The 13,701-nt window shown below is 41.1% G+C and overlaps 1 protein-coding gene across 3 annotated transcripts in view; it reads left to right on the top strand.

Moving 5' to 3' along the window:
- The window catches only part of MACROD2 (mono-ADP ribosylhydrolase 2), an 845,829-nt gene that overhangs the window by 228,509 nt on the left and 603,619 nt on the right, over positions 1-13,701 (top strand). The gene's annotated exons all lie outside the window — the stretch shown is intronic.

The raw sequence follows: 13,701 nt of genomic DNA, 5'->3' as shown, positions 1-13,701 counted from the left end.
AAAAAGTGGCCTCATACTCAACAGCAAAAATTAAATTTTTTAGTATTTATAGCACCCATTCCTTCCTCTGAGTCAGGCAGATGTTATTTGGGGAAAAGCAGTCACCCATGTAGTACAGTACAATGGACCAAATCAAGTCTACACATATTAAGTTCAAACTAGCATTTCCTAACTCTCAAGTGGTTCTCCATACAATAATTATCTCAAGGCATACTTTTACTGTAAAGGAAGCATTTTCAGGGTAGCTAGTGCTGTTGCCATCAACCTGTGTGCTGAGGAGAGCTGTATCTGAAATTGTGCAGAATAATTTTCTGTTATTACACGTTTAGCTGCTTCGCCCCTTTGTAATCTCATTTTTTTTTTTTTTCCTAAACTACTGTATATGTGTTTGCCCTTATAAAACATGTCTGTGAACATATTTTTGCTCTCTAAGTGCTTTGAGTCAAGTGTTTGCAAATGTTTTCAGAGCGTGGCCCACATTTTTGCTGTATTTTAGGTTGCAGAGTCTGTGCCTTCCAGTTCTGACTTTATATCCTGCCTTTCTGCTTTATCAATACTACAGCTGTTGCTCAGAAGGAAAATAAATATGTCAGGAGTATTTTGTTCCTCCTAATGCAGTTCAGCAGTTGCAGAGGACCCATTGCTATCAGATAATAGCAAGCTTATCTAGAAACTTCCTAGCTCAGCACTGGTGAAGCATAGATGACATTATGAGACTCAGTGCCATAACTGATATTTTTCCCACAGATGCTGTAAATTCCAGGTAATGAGCAAAGAGTGCATTTCCTAACTTGTCCAAATTAGTTATATGCATCAATGCTTAACAGGAACTTTTTCATCATCACAAAAATCTGGCTCTGGGAAAGAAATATACTCCTCATTCCCAAAGGGCAGCTGTTTGAATGGCAGACTCCAAGCCAAATGTTGCCTCATTGTTGAAAAAGCTTTGCTAAATCAAGCTGAATTCTGCCTCTCATGTAAGCCTAGAAAAAATATTGTTGCCTTTGTATTGGGTAAATCAGAACTTCTGGTAACAGAGCCCACAGCGCCATGAAAATGTCATGTGCTTTTAGAAGAGAAACTGTAACCAGAAAACTCTGTTAGCAGGCCCTTGTTGCAGCTTCAGGGTATAGATAGTATGCTGGGATGGGGGGGAAAAAATTCCTCCAGGCAGAAATGACAATTATGTTTTGAAAACACTTGAAGAAGGTGAGAAATATGGTCAGGTTTTTCCCTGGCACTTGCTTGGTGAGCTCAGCTCTAAAACTTCTTGCACACAAACTAAGCCTAGATCGGTGCCCTGGGCTGCACCCAAAGCCCTGTGGGCAGCAGGGGACAGAGGGGATTCTGCCCCTGTGCCCAGCTCAAGTGTGACCCCACCTGCAGGGCTGTGTCAGATCTGGGGTCAAGCACAGGAAGGACATGGAGCTGTTGGAGTGAGGGCAGAGGGAGCCATCAAGATGATCAGATGGATGGAACAGCTTTCCTTGAAAAAAGACTGAGGGAGTTGGGATTGCTCAGCCTGGAGAAGAGAAGGCTCAGGGGTGACCTGATTGTGACTTTCCAGTACCTGAAGGGAGCCTACAAGAAAGATGGTGAAAGACAGTTCACTAGAGCATGGAGTGACAGGACTAGGGGGAATGGGTCCAAATTCAGAGAGAGTAAGTTTACATCAGATGTTAGAAAGAAACTCCTTACTGTGAGAGTGCTGAGGCACTGGCACAGGTTCCCCAGAGATGTGGCTGCTCCATCCCTGGAAGTGCTAGGCTGGGTTGGATGGAGCTCTGAGCAACCTGCTCTAGTGGGGAGTGTCCCTGCCCATGGCAGGGGACTTGTAACTGAATCATCTTTAAGATCCTTTATCAACCTAAACCATTCTGTGATGTATTAGTCTTTTGACTGGCTTTGTTTTAAACTTTTGGTGTTAAATGTGTTCATATTTGTGCTTCTAGCTAATCCTTTCATGACGGTTGAGGATGGTATTTTACCATGACACTCTGTTTCTTTGGAGGTGTTTCTCTCCCTCACTTCTGGATGCTCACTTATATCAAGATGCTATTAGAATCAAGCTTTGATATAATTTTGAGACAGGTCTTCCTTCAGTGGAAATTTGGAAAAGACAAGGGTTCCCAAGGTTGTGAATGGAAACCTTCATTAGTGTGTTTTGATTTTTTGTCTGGGTGATCTCCACCATGGACTGAAGCAGGGAACTGCACACTTTGCTTCTCAGCTGGGCACCTTTCTAGGAGGGACAGTGACTCCTCATGCCCCAGGCAGTGTCTGGCAGCTGTGCTCTCTCTCTCTGTGTTGACAGCAGCTAACAGGAAGAAAACCATAATTTCCTGATGAATTTGTTTATCACCTTTCTTGGAAGGAGCTACTCCATTAGCCTTTTCCTTCCACCAACAAATCTTTTTTTATGATTTTTTTCCCCTTTAATTTTTCTTCTTTTTTAAAATCCCTTGAGGTTGTCACTTGTGACAAGACAAATTTTGTTAGGTCATCTCTCCCATCTACTGGCTCATTCAGGGTTGTCCCACAAAAGCAATGATAGCTTTTTGTCCAGTTTAGTGTTTCACTTTTCCCTGGAGAGGAGATTTTAGGTGACAGTCTAATGCATCTCAGTGGCAACTACTTTGTGAGGCATGACATAAAAATGGCTGGATTTTTAATACAATGCGTCAGTGTATGATTCATATTTAAAATACCTCACCTGCATGAGTAATAGCAATTTAAAAAGTACCCTCCTTAGTAATCTATTGTGTGTCTTGTAAGAACAATTTTCAGGGCAGGAACAGATTAATGGAGTCAGGACTGATTTAGCATAATTCCCCTTAGAGATTCTGCAACAAATGAACTACACAATTGGTTTGTTTGCAAAGGTTTTGGGGTTTGTATCTCTTTATTTCAAGTTAGCAAAATGCCGTCACACATTTATAAAAACTCCCCTTTAATTTCTACTACCTGTTTGGATTGGTGTCTTTTTTTTCCCTCCAAGTTGGGGTCAAAATAGCTTTTCTATAGAAAATTTTAAATGAAAATTTGCCAAAAAAAAAAAAAAAATCTGAGTTATGTCCTCCTAAGTAATTTACAGCATCCTGTGTCAGAAGCTGTTCCAGGTGGTTAACCATGTATATGTTAGATATGAACATTATTTCTTCCTGAGCTCTGCTGGACTCTGATCTTTGCTTAGTTTCTGATGTCATAGGATCATAGAAAGGTTTGGGTTGAAAAGGGCTTTAAAGATGATTCAGTTCCAACTCCCCTCCATGGGCAGGGACACTCCCCACTAGAGCAGGTTGCTCAGAGCTCCATCCAACCTGGCCTTGAACACTTCCAGTGACGGGGCAGCCACATCTCTGGGCAACCTGTGCCAGTGCCACAGCATCCTTACAGTAAGAAATTTCTTTCTAACGTCTGATGTAAACTTACTCTCTCTGAATTTGGACCCATTCCTCCCTGTCCCATCATTCCATGTTCTAGTGAACAGTCCCTGTCCATCTTTCTTGTAGGCTCCCTTCAGCTACTGGAAGGCCACAATCAGGTCACCCCTGAGCCTTCTCTTCTCCAGGCTGAGCAATCCCAATTCTCTCAGCCTTTTCCCATAGAAGAGGTGCTCTATTCCCCTAATCATCTTGACTTGCTCCAGCAGCTCCATGTCCTTCCTGTTCTGGGTATACCCGAGTGTTTTTAATGCCAGATATCTCTGCTGAGGTGTGCTGCAGGGGCTGGTGGGTCGACAGCCTGCTCTCTTTCTCACTACAAGTTTTGTGCCCATTGGGGGTAGAAGGTTTACCAGGTTGTTACCCATTCCTCCTCTTTGCTCCACATATGGTGGGTTCAAGATAACCAGTTCTTGGTGTACTCTTGCTTAATTTGGTGGATCCTGTGCCTTGTGGGGCTGGGAAGCCGTGGTCCAAGGTCTTGATTTGTTACATCTCAAGCAGTAACACAGCACTGGACATCAGAGCCTATCCTGGAGTCATAGGCCTCAGCTGCTGGCTGGTTTGGTTTTAGTCAGGCATATATTCCTATTTCATTTTTCTTTTTTTTTTTCTTGCTTTGAAAAGATACTGGAAAACTACCTAGTATTTATTTTAATATTCACCAAAAATATTTAAAATGTATTTTTTTCCTTAGGAGTAAAGGGAAGGGGCAGTAAGTCTCTAGGTGCACGTTCATAGCAGTTAGTTTGATGCCTTTGTCACCACGTTGTGAACTGGCCCCCTAGGAGTCAGTAAATGGAATGGCCTGAGAGTTAAGTTGTGTTTGGGGAGCTGTTGGCACATGAGTGTCACACAGTGCTGCATCCTTGGCACCTCCCAGACACAGACCTCCAGTGAGCAGCAGCATATGATCTCATCAAAGATTTAGAAACTCGGGGGCGGGCACAATGCCAAGTGATAAAAATGGACAAAAGACACCAGAAGAACCTGAGGAATAGACTGGAAGCTTCTGACACATTGTATTGTAAGTGAGAGAAAAAAGCAGGACAGAAACACTTTCACCAACTCCCAGAGGAAGGGAAGAATGACACTTCACACTGTTTTTGTCAGAAAACTCTTAGTGGAGATGAATTATAACCTCACTAAACCATACCCCCCACTGCTGCTTCTGTGTCCAAGACAAAAGATATTGTTCTTGGGAAAAAGTAGTTGTAGGGTCTGATTCTTTTCATTATCCTTTACTTTTAAAACAACAAAGGTGTACAGCTGTGAACTGATCTGGTGTAAACATCCTCTATCTAGAGATAAATATTTTTGGTATATTTATTTGATCTCAGCATTTAATCTCTTGGCATTTTATTAGCATTTGTTCCTAGTGTTACCATGTTCCTGTAAGGACTCTTACCCTTACAGACATCCATTGCCATTTCCAAAAAGGATGCTCAGCTCCACCACAGACCATTTTAGATTTAGAACATCTGTAATTCAAATTTCTGTCCTAGTGAACTTGTCAGTATCTCTCTGAGAAATAATCTCATTCCCATATTACTGACTTCCTTTAATTTGAGTCTATGTAAAATTATTCTAGGTAATAAGGACTTATTAGTTGTACAAAATCAGTAAAGACAAAATATTAGTAGTAACTTTGAAGTTAAATCACATTTTTCCAACCAACTTATAAAATAAATCTTACAAATACAGTTTTATAATCAAAATGCTGGCAGGACTTTATTCATGGCTGCATAAATACTGCTGCTTAGATGTAGCCCTGGAAGTATAGAACTACCTGTTTGTAATTTTAGATACAGCTATATAAATTTGTTCTGTTTGTGTCATGTAATGAACTGAAGCAATGCTGCAGGCAGTTAATGAGGTTTGCTCCAACTTATAAATATAATATCTGCAGAATTCTTCTGCCTATGTTGTGGCATCAAAATATTGTTATGCTGCACTACTACTGACATTGTTGCTCTTAAGAATAACACCAAAATGGGTGGTTACTGCTATTTATTTGAAATGGGGGCTACATAATTTTTTTGTGGAGAGTAATGTCTTTTTTTCAGCCTGAAAAATGTAATTTTTTACTAATGTCTTTACTCTGAAAGACACAAAACATAGTTCCTTTTTGAAGACTGCTATCTTCCTGTGTCAGTCTGTTCTGAGTGTCAGCTGGGCTTTTTTATTCAGGGGCAGGGTGTCAAGGGGTCTTGTAACATCTGGTGTTGTGATCCTTCTGCTTCCCCTCACAGAGTGAGGCACCTTTTTTTTCTTTCAGTTTCTGAGGCACAACAATTCCTTGGACAAAAAAAATATAGGTGCAAAGCACATTTTCATGGGCTGGAAAGACATTTTGCTCCTGGAACTACCCTGTTTTGCTGTTAGCCTGCTGGTCAACATTTAGTATGAAATCACTTTTCATATTAGAAACACATTCCTGCTCCTGTACCCACTATGAATTTCTAGACCAGTGGTGAATTGTGGGTGCTGGGTCTCATGTTTTGCACTAGAAAGTCACTGACTTGCATAAAATAAATATTGTCTGGGATAGAAGAAAACCTTACAGGAAGGACAATACATTTAAGGTACTAAAATACCCTAAATAATGTTGTGGTCATGCAAGCTGGATTAACCCTGGGAGGAAGGGAGAGGCAAAATTTGTTTTAAGATCTTGGGTTGGCTGGAGCTGGGAAAGGGATCTGTGCCATGGCAGAGCCATTAGACTCCAAAGGCCACGCTGTATTTGGATTTGCACTACAACATCTCACATCTTACACAGAGAAAACTTGAAGTGATTAGGCAGGACAGGACCAAAATAAAAAGGTTTTGCAGACAATTTCCCCTTTTTCCTGGCTGGCAGCTTCCTGTTTTCAAGCTCTATTTCAGTCAGCTCAGTGCTCTTGGATAACAGCAGGGTGATGGGAAGGTTTTGGAGAGCTGACTGTTGAACTCGTGTCTCCAGTGGGAGCCTCTGTCAGAGCATGGGCTCCCCACATCTGTCTGGGGGTCCCCCCTTTTCTGTCTGCCACAACCAGCCAGGGAAACCCTCTGCTGTGGGGAAGGGCAGAGAGCCTGTCATGCTCCCCAGGCCCCTTTATGGGGACAACACTTGGTATCAAAAAGCTAAACAAAATACTGCCTCTCAAAGTAGACTCCTCTCAGATAAAATGAAAGATTGGGAAAATGGCACTTTCTGGTAAAAAGCAGCTTTCAGACTGCAATAGTTTGAATTGCAGTAGGATTAGTTAGGATAGTTTGTTCTGCAGTTGGATTACTCTTCGGGTTTGGATTAGATACTCAGATGTATGTCAAAATCAGCTTCTTCTCATAAGAGGGTTGTGTTTTCTCTTTTTCTGTACTAAATCTACTGTTCTTGACTTCTGAGGATACCTGTGGGCTGTGTCACTGCAGGTCTTGTCTGGGCATTAGCAGTAACCGAGAGCTGTACCATGGGATAAACCTCCAGGCAGGTAACTCATCCCCAGCCCTGGCTGCCCTAGGGATTTTGAGACCTGAGTCCATATCTGTGCACTGCACAGCAGCACAAGCTGGCTACTAAACTGAGTCCCAATCTCTGCACTACCTGGTTGTTTCATCCAATATGCACTTTGAGTGTCCCACCTACCTCTCTGCAGCTCCCTTTTGTCACAGACATCCTCCTCCAAGAGCCTTCTGCAGAGCCAGTGCCGCCTCACTCCCCCCTTCTCCAATTTCTGTGGTTCCAACTTGCATGATTATGAGTGAATTCAGTGCTGTGAATTCTAATTTTCATGTCAAGTGTCTGTTCTTCACACACCAAATGAATGTGTGCAATTTCAGAGTTTTCTTGGCTGTGGTGTTGGCTTGTGTGTGTTTTTTGGGAAGGCAGACATTTTTCCTAGAGTTTCTCAAATAATTGGTTCCCTTTGGCTAGTTTATTGGTGTGAATATATATATATATATTTTTTTTTTTTTGTTACGCGTTATATAAGAGTGATCCTTACCAAAACAGATTTTTACTGAAGAGATAGAAATTCATTACTTCACTGCTAATTTCTGTGTCTGGCAGCTTTGTTACATCTCTGGTCAGTAGGAATTTTGCCCTAAAGCATATAATAGAACTTAGCTCTTCTGCTACCCCTTACAAATGAGTCCAGGTTAAACTTCCAGTGATGATCCTTGCTGAGGGCTATTAGAGAGCATCACTGTAGTGACACATCCCATAGGTGCAGCTCCCCCAAAGTGCTGCTGTTCACGTGACTGAAGGATTTCTGCAGGATTATTCTGAGGGATCTGAAGGTGGATGGGTTGTAGAAGGGGAAGAGAGGAGTTATGGCATTCCTACTTGTTGCAAATTAAGAATTTGACTCTTGGCATTCACTGGCCTCTGCCTTGCCTCACAGAGCATTTCTGTCTTATTCTGTTTTAAGACAGTAACTGTGGAGCTTCTCATAACAGATCCATCAGTGATCCCAAGTGCTATTGTTTGTTGTACGCCGTATGTTCCAACTACTTAACAAATTCTCATTATTCCTTAATTACCTACGTTTTAAAATGAGGTGTGGAGTTGTGAGACAGAATATTCAGGCACTTACCTAGACTTTGAATCATAAACTAGATGAATGTTTTTTTTAGAAAGCAGAAAAGAGAACATTATCTTAAGAAAGGATTGCACTCGTGGGCTCTTGGCAGCAACATGTGGATTGCTTGCTTTTATACCTGTGAAACTCAATTTTAGAACATAGTTGGTTTGTTAAATGTACACGTTGTTTATAGAGCTTTTTAGTTAAAATTATCTACCCAGATGTTTCATCCCCAAGAGGCCAGTTTAAGCACAAATTAATGCAGTGGTCAGTTTTTAAGTACCTAATTCTCAGCAATGGCCCATTATAACAAGTTTTGTGTCTCTGTACAATATAGTTTGGTGTTAATTAAAGGGAGGGTTAATTTATACATTGAAAAAAAGAGAAGTTGGTAAGTTGTAGCATGGAAAAACAGTAGGAAAAAAACCCCTTCAAGTAATACCTAGAAATTGTATGGGTTAGTACTTATTGGCTGATGTTGAATACGGCTTTTCTATCTTTGCTGGTAAATGCATTATTAGATCTGTCTCCAGTTTGTTTACAAAATGTGCCTCCCATCCACTTCTCCTTGTAGCAAAGCTGAAGCCTGCAGCCTTGGCTCTGAAAGCCCTGGGGCACTGACAGGGTCAGCTCACACAGATATAGCCTGTTTCAGAACAGGGACTGCACTTGTCGCTACTTCAGTGCACCATTAAAGAGACAAGAGCCTTGCAGATCCAGAACAAAATGAAGTAAGGACTAAAATCCAACCAGTTCACTTGAATGCCGCGTTTTAATGACAGCCCACCACTCCATGCTGTAGGGGAAGCTTGTTGTTTTCAGCAGAATTAGGATGTACAACACTGTGTCTGGGGCATGTGTGCATCTCCGTGTTTTTATTGCAAGGCTAGGCAGCACATGCTAACATGATGCTTCAGCATCCCTGAATCAGCAGGGTCCCATGGCTCACTAGATCTTCATGGCCTTTTATATGAGGCTCAGTCTGTGACATTGTTCCCTAGTGGCAGAGGCAGAGAGAGACAGATGGCAAAAGCCATTCTTTTGTTGGAAAAGCTGAGGTGGAGACAGGAAAATGGAAGGAGAAAGTATCTGTATAAATGTGTGCAATGAGGAAGACCAGGAAGGACAGTAAGCAATGGCTTACAAGGGTTAAAAAGCAGGAAAAAAACCAGTGTCCTATTTCTTGGTTAATGTACCAAGATCTCTGCTGCAAATTGTCTTTCTTTACTCGTTTTACCAAAAGCAAGTGATCCAGTGATAATATGCTCACCATCTCTATTTCTGTCTAGCCTTCAAAGTTAAAATTTCCTGTAAATACAGATACCATGTTCTGGTCTGTAAAGCTTGCTCCAGCATCAGCCTTTAGTTTTGGGGCTCTGGAGCATTTTCCTCAGAAGTGGGGAAAAAGCAGTCAGAAATGCTGTTAATAAATGAGACAGAGAATATCTGGCTATATAAACTCAGGAAAATTAAACTGCTGGTACTTTTTTGTTATAATGGAAAGCTAAGTCACAGGTCATCAGGTTGGCAAGTACCTTTGTTGTTTCCCTACCATCAGGCTGCAAAACCCCTCAGACAGATGGTGCTTCATTGCCCTGCAACGTGCCATGGGTGAGAAGAACCCACAGCCAATACAGATCCCAATCCATGCCTTGCTATTCCCACCTCAGCCTGCTGCCTCATCCTTCCCATCACAGTCCTCACAACTGCTTTCCACTCCATCGCTCCCTGGTGTGATTTCGCTTGGGACTTCTGTTTCATAAAATAATCCAGGAACAGGGTGGTTATATATATACATAAATATAAGAAAAAATCCTCAGTGATTCTCTAATATCCCCATAAGCAGTCTCATCACATTCTTTTTAATTTGTTTGTGTGCAAGTAATTTTCAGCAGGGATATTGGAAAGTCTGAGCTGGGTTTCAGTATGTTCTGATAGTCGACTGGAAAATTGGTTTGCATTGTCTCTTTCTTGACACACTTTTGTCTCTCAGGAAAGATTTTGCATTTCTGTTTCACTCCAAGTCTTTCCACACCACTCAGGGACACACTAGGCAGGATTAATACTACAGAAGTGATAGAGAAGGTGGGGAGTCAGGAGAAGGCAATTTACAGTGTAAACCTGACATGTTTTTTTACTTCTGTACAGAGGGGAGGGTCAGGTTAGACTTTAGGGGGATTTTCTTCACAGAAAGACTGATTAGACATTGGAATGTGCTGCCCAGGGCAGTGGGAGAATCACTGTCCCTGGAGATGTTTAAGGGAAGACTGGATGCGGCCCTCAGAGGCACGTTGTAGTTCACAAGGTGGAGTTCAGAGGTTGGACTTGATGATCTCAGAGGTCTTCTCCAACCTCATTGATTCTCCTATTCTATGACACAGATTACCTGTTTTGTTCAAATATTTTTTCAAATGCTCCCATCAAAGAAGAAGCCCATCTCACTTGACTCAGAAAAGCAAAATACTGGAAAATGTAGCAGCATCTGGAAACAGTGCTCTGAGCTGGAAAATCATGGGCTGTGGTTTGTTTAGTGTCCACATACATGACTGGAAAATTATTCAATTCTTGGGAAGTCCAATTTTATGAGGTCTGATAGGCCTTTGTCCAATGGGCTTTTATGAACCTTTTAACTTCTCTCCATATTTCCTTAAATCTGGATTTTAATGCAAGTTATTTCTATCCTATTCTTCTACACTGCCCTTCCACTGATTGCTTTAAAACAAGTCAAGCTTCTCTAGCACATGTGGCTTTCCACAGCTCAGCTATGCTCCCTGGAATAGTAATTGCTTTGCCAGATCATTTTTATTGGAAAGGCTTCCAAACAGTGATCTAATAAACCTAATATGTTAAAATACTTCAGTATTCAACAAGTGTTTGGCGAGACAAAGGATGTTCTTGGACTCAATATCCAAGGACTGTAGAACACGTAGTGTCTTACTGCGCTTGCAGTGCTGCAGCTGATTTTATACTTTGGTGCCTTTAGAATTCAGGGTTTTATTCCCCCGTCTTTGTGTTTTCCCTGATCTGTGATCTTAATTCCTGAGGTTGGAGCCTGTGCATTGGGCAGGTCAGCGTTCAGAAGTGGCTTTCTGCAGCTGCGTGCTCTCCGTGCTTGTTTGCCGGGTGAGAATTTGTACTAAAACATTTCCTTTAGCTGGATGCTGAGCTGATTGACTCTGTCATCACCTCCTGGATTTCTTCAGACCTTGGGGATTTGGGGAGGCCAGTGGGAAGGTGGAACCACTGTTCAGCAAACCAAAGTTTACTTGATCCTCCTCCCTCCCAGAAACTGGAAGGACTGTTTCCAAAGTAATTGATAGATAGAAAGGAGGTAAAAATCTTAATAAGGCATAAGTGGTTTTGTGGAGAGTGAATTTTTCTAGGAACAGATGGAGGCCTAAGGAGGACCTAGGGTCTTGGCAAGGACTGTTTTTTATGTCTTCCTGGATTTTGTGTGTTGACATCCACATTATAAGTATATATATGTGTATATAAAATCTATTAAAAAGAAAGGGAAGGAAGTTTCCCGTCTCTGTGGTATTGACTGAGGAGTTGACCCATTGGCTTGAAAAGCCCCAAATTTTCCTGTCTCTGCCCATATCTTTTTTTTTTTTTTTCAATTGAAAAGAGTTTTGTCCTTTCTAACACTTTTCCCCAGTTCATAGAAAGTGAGGTCAGCGATGATAATCCTGATGAGCAGGGCCTGAGGCTGTTTCTCTCACAAGTCTGCTTTTGTTCTGTCAAGGGTCCTTGCTTTGGTGGGAAATTCTTGAATCCTATAGTTTTGCTGCCTCTAACGTCTTTGAGAAGGTTTTAAAACCCTTTTAAAAATTGCTGTAGCTCGAGGTGGGTCTTATTAGTGACCATAAATAGCACTGCTGTTTTCCCTCAGTGCCAGCTTGTAACAATGAAAGACCATCCCAGCCCTAAAGAGCTCATGGTGTAAGGAGGGGAGAAAAGACAGCAAGCAGACATAGCAAGCAGGCCTGGAAAGCCCAGTGCAGTGCAGTGGTGATCGTGAATTTTGGGTCAAGGAATCTCTTCTGCCAGCAGCTCGAAGTGGCTGCCTAGGTGGAGCAGGCCACTCTAGGTCTTCATTTGCGTGCAGTTTGTACCCAGGAAATAAATATCAGTGGTAGTGAGACTACCTGGATTTCATAGAGAAAAGAGGCAAAATGTTTCTTCCAGCTCAACCAAATCCAGCAGAGGGGAGGGGACTAGTGTGAGTGGGAAATGGCAGGAATAACTTGTTCTGTGGTTAGGGGAGGGATCTGTGCTTACCATGGGCTTCAGTACGTGTTGTACATCATGTCCATCCTGGGTTTTAAGCTTTTCCAAGGAAGTGCACCAATTCTGTTTGCCTAAGTCAGTACAGGCATTTACTGTACACAGATTTTCAAAGCAGGGTGAAATAATAGTGTTCTAATGAAGCATTTAGTGACTTTAATTTCTCATATCTAGATATGGTTTTTAACTGTGTAAGGACCAAAAATGAACTGAATACTTTTAGCTGGCATGCCATGTCCTGACTAAAAATGTTTGACTTAATCTACAGTGTATAACCCCTTTTCCCCCCAGTGTCTTCTGAGATTATGTAGTGTAGTAAATCTTCAGAAACAGATGTTTAAGCTATGAGAACATGAGACTGTACTACCTGTTTTTCTCCTTGTTGTCCAAAACTTGGAGGTTGAAAACACTGTTGACTTGGATTGGTGAAGATGTTCTCTTCCATTCTCCTATATTTATCAGTGATAATATTCTGCTTGTGTAATATATACCCGACTCAAAACATCATAACAAGATCAAGTAGGCAAAAGAGGTTCAAGATGCTTTGCTTTCTTCCCAGAAAACTATACAAGATGGTGAAATAGAAACCCAGACAAATAATTAATTATTGACTTTGAAAATAGGAAAAGACAAGCTACATAAAAGTAATGAAGTCCTGTCTTCAGAGACTACTATTTAGCCACACATAAAAAAGTAGTGACCTGTGTTGCTTGTGAAGAAAAGATGATGGCAATTAATGTTTTTCTACAAAGCTTCCCTTCTAAACCCTTTTCTGCTGAATTACAGAAAAAGGTGTAAGTGGAATATTACAGAACGAAAAAAACAAAGTGGATTAAATTAACAACAAATAGTCATGATAAATTAACACTCACCATCATGATAAAAGTCTAATAAAGGAAGATTTTTAAAAAAACATTTCCCTTCTCACCCTCCACTCCTGAAGAAATTAAATAACATTGACAGTTCAGACACTTGCTAGAGAAAGCAACCTGGATGATTAATCTGTTTAGTTCTCTGACTGACATTTACACAGCTAATTGTGTAGTGATGATGCTTCTTTAATAGGTCTGAATATTAATGGAAGATTTGGTTAAAGCTGGAACTTGTTTGTTTAAGCATATCACTGGAGAAATAAGAATGCTTCATCAACTTCATAGTTTCATCACAGGTTTTATGACATATCATGGAACTTTAGTGCATTTATGACTTGTAAAAAAACTTGCTCAGCTGTTTGACATTCTGTGCTTCAAGGAATTCTGATTGGCAGTTGATTAGCCTTTTGCTCAAGTCATTATCTTCTTTAGTGAAATTAGTCGGCTAGAAAATTGCATTGTAATTCATGAAGGGGAAAGGAGCATTTCAAAAGCTCTTGAAAGTATGATCCTTTTTATTTAGTATACAATATGAAT

The sequence above is a fragment of the Camarhynchus parvulus genome, chromosome 3, assembly GCF_901933205.1.
Source record: "Camarhynchus parvulus chromosome 3, STF_HiC, whole genome shotgun sequence".
NCBI lineage: Eukaryota > Metazoa > Chordata > Aves > Passeriformes > Thraupidae > Camarhynchus > Camarhynchus parvulus.
The sequence above is the reverse complement of the archived record's forward strand: the minus strand, read 5'-3'. Positions and strand labels throughout refer to the sequence as shown.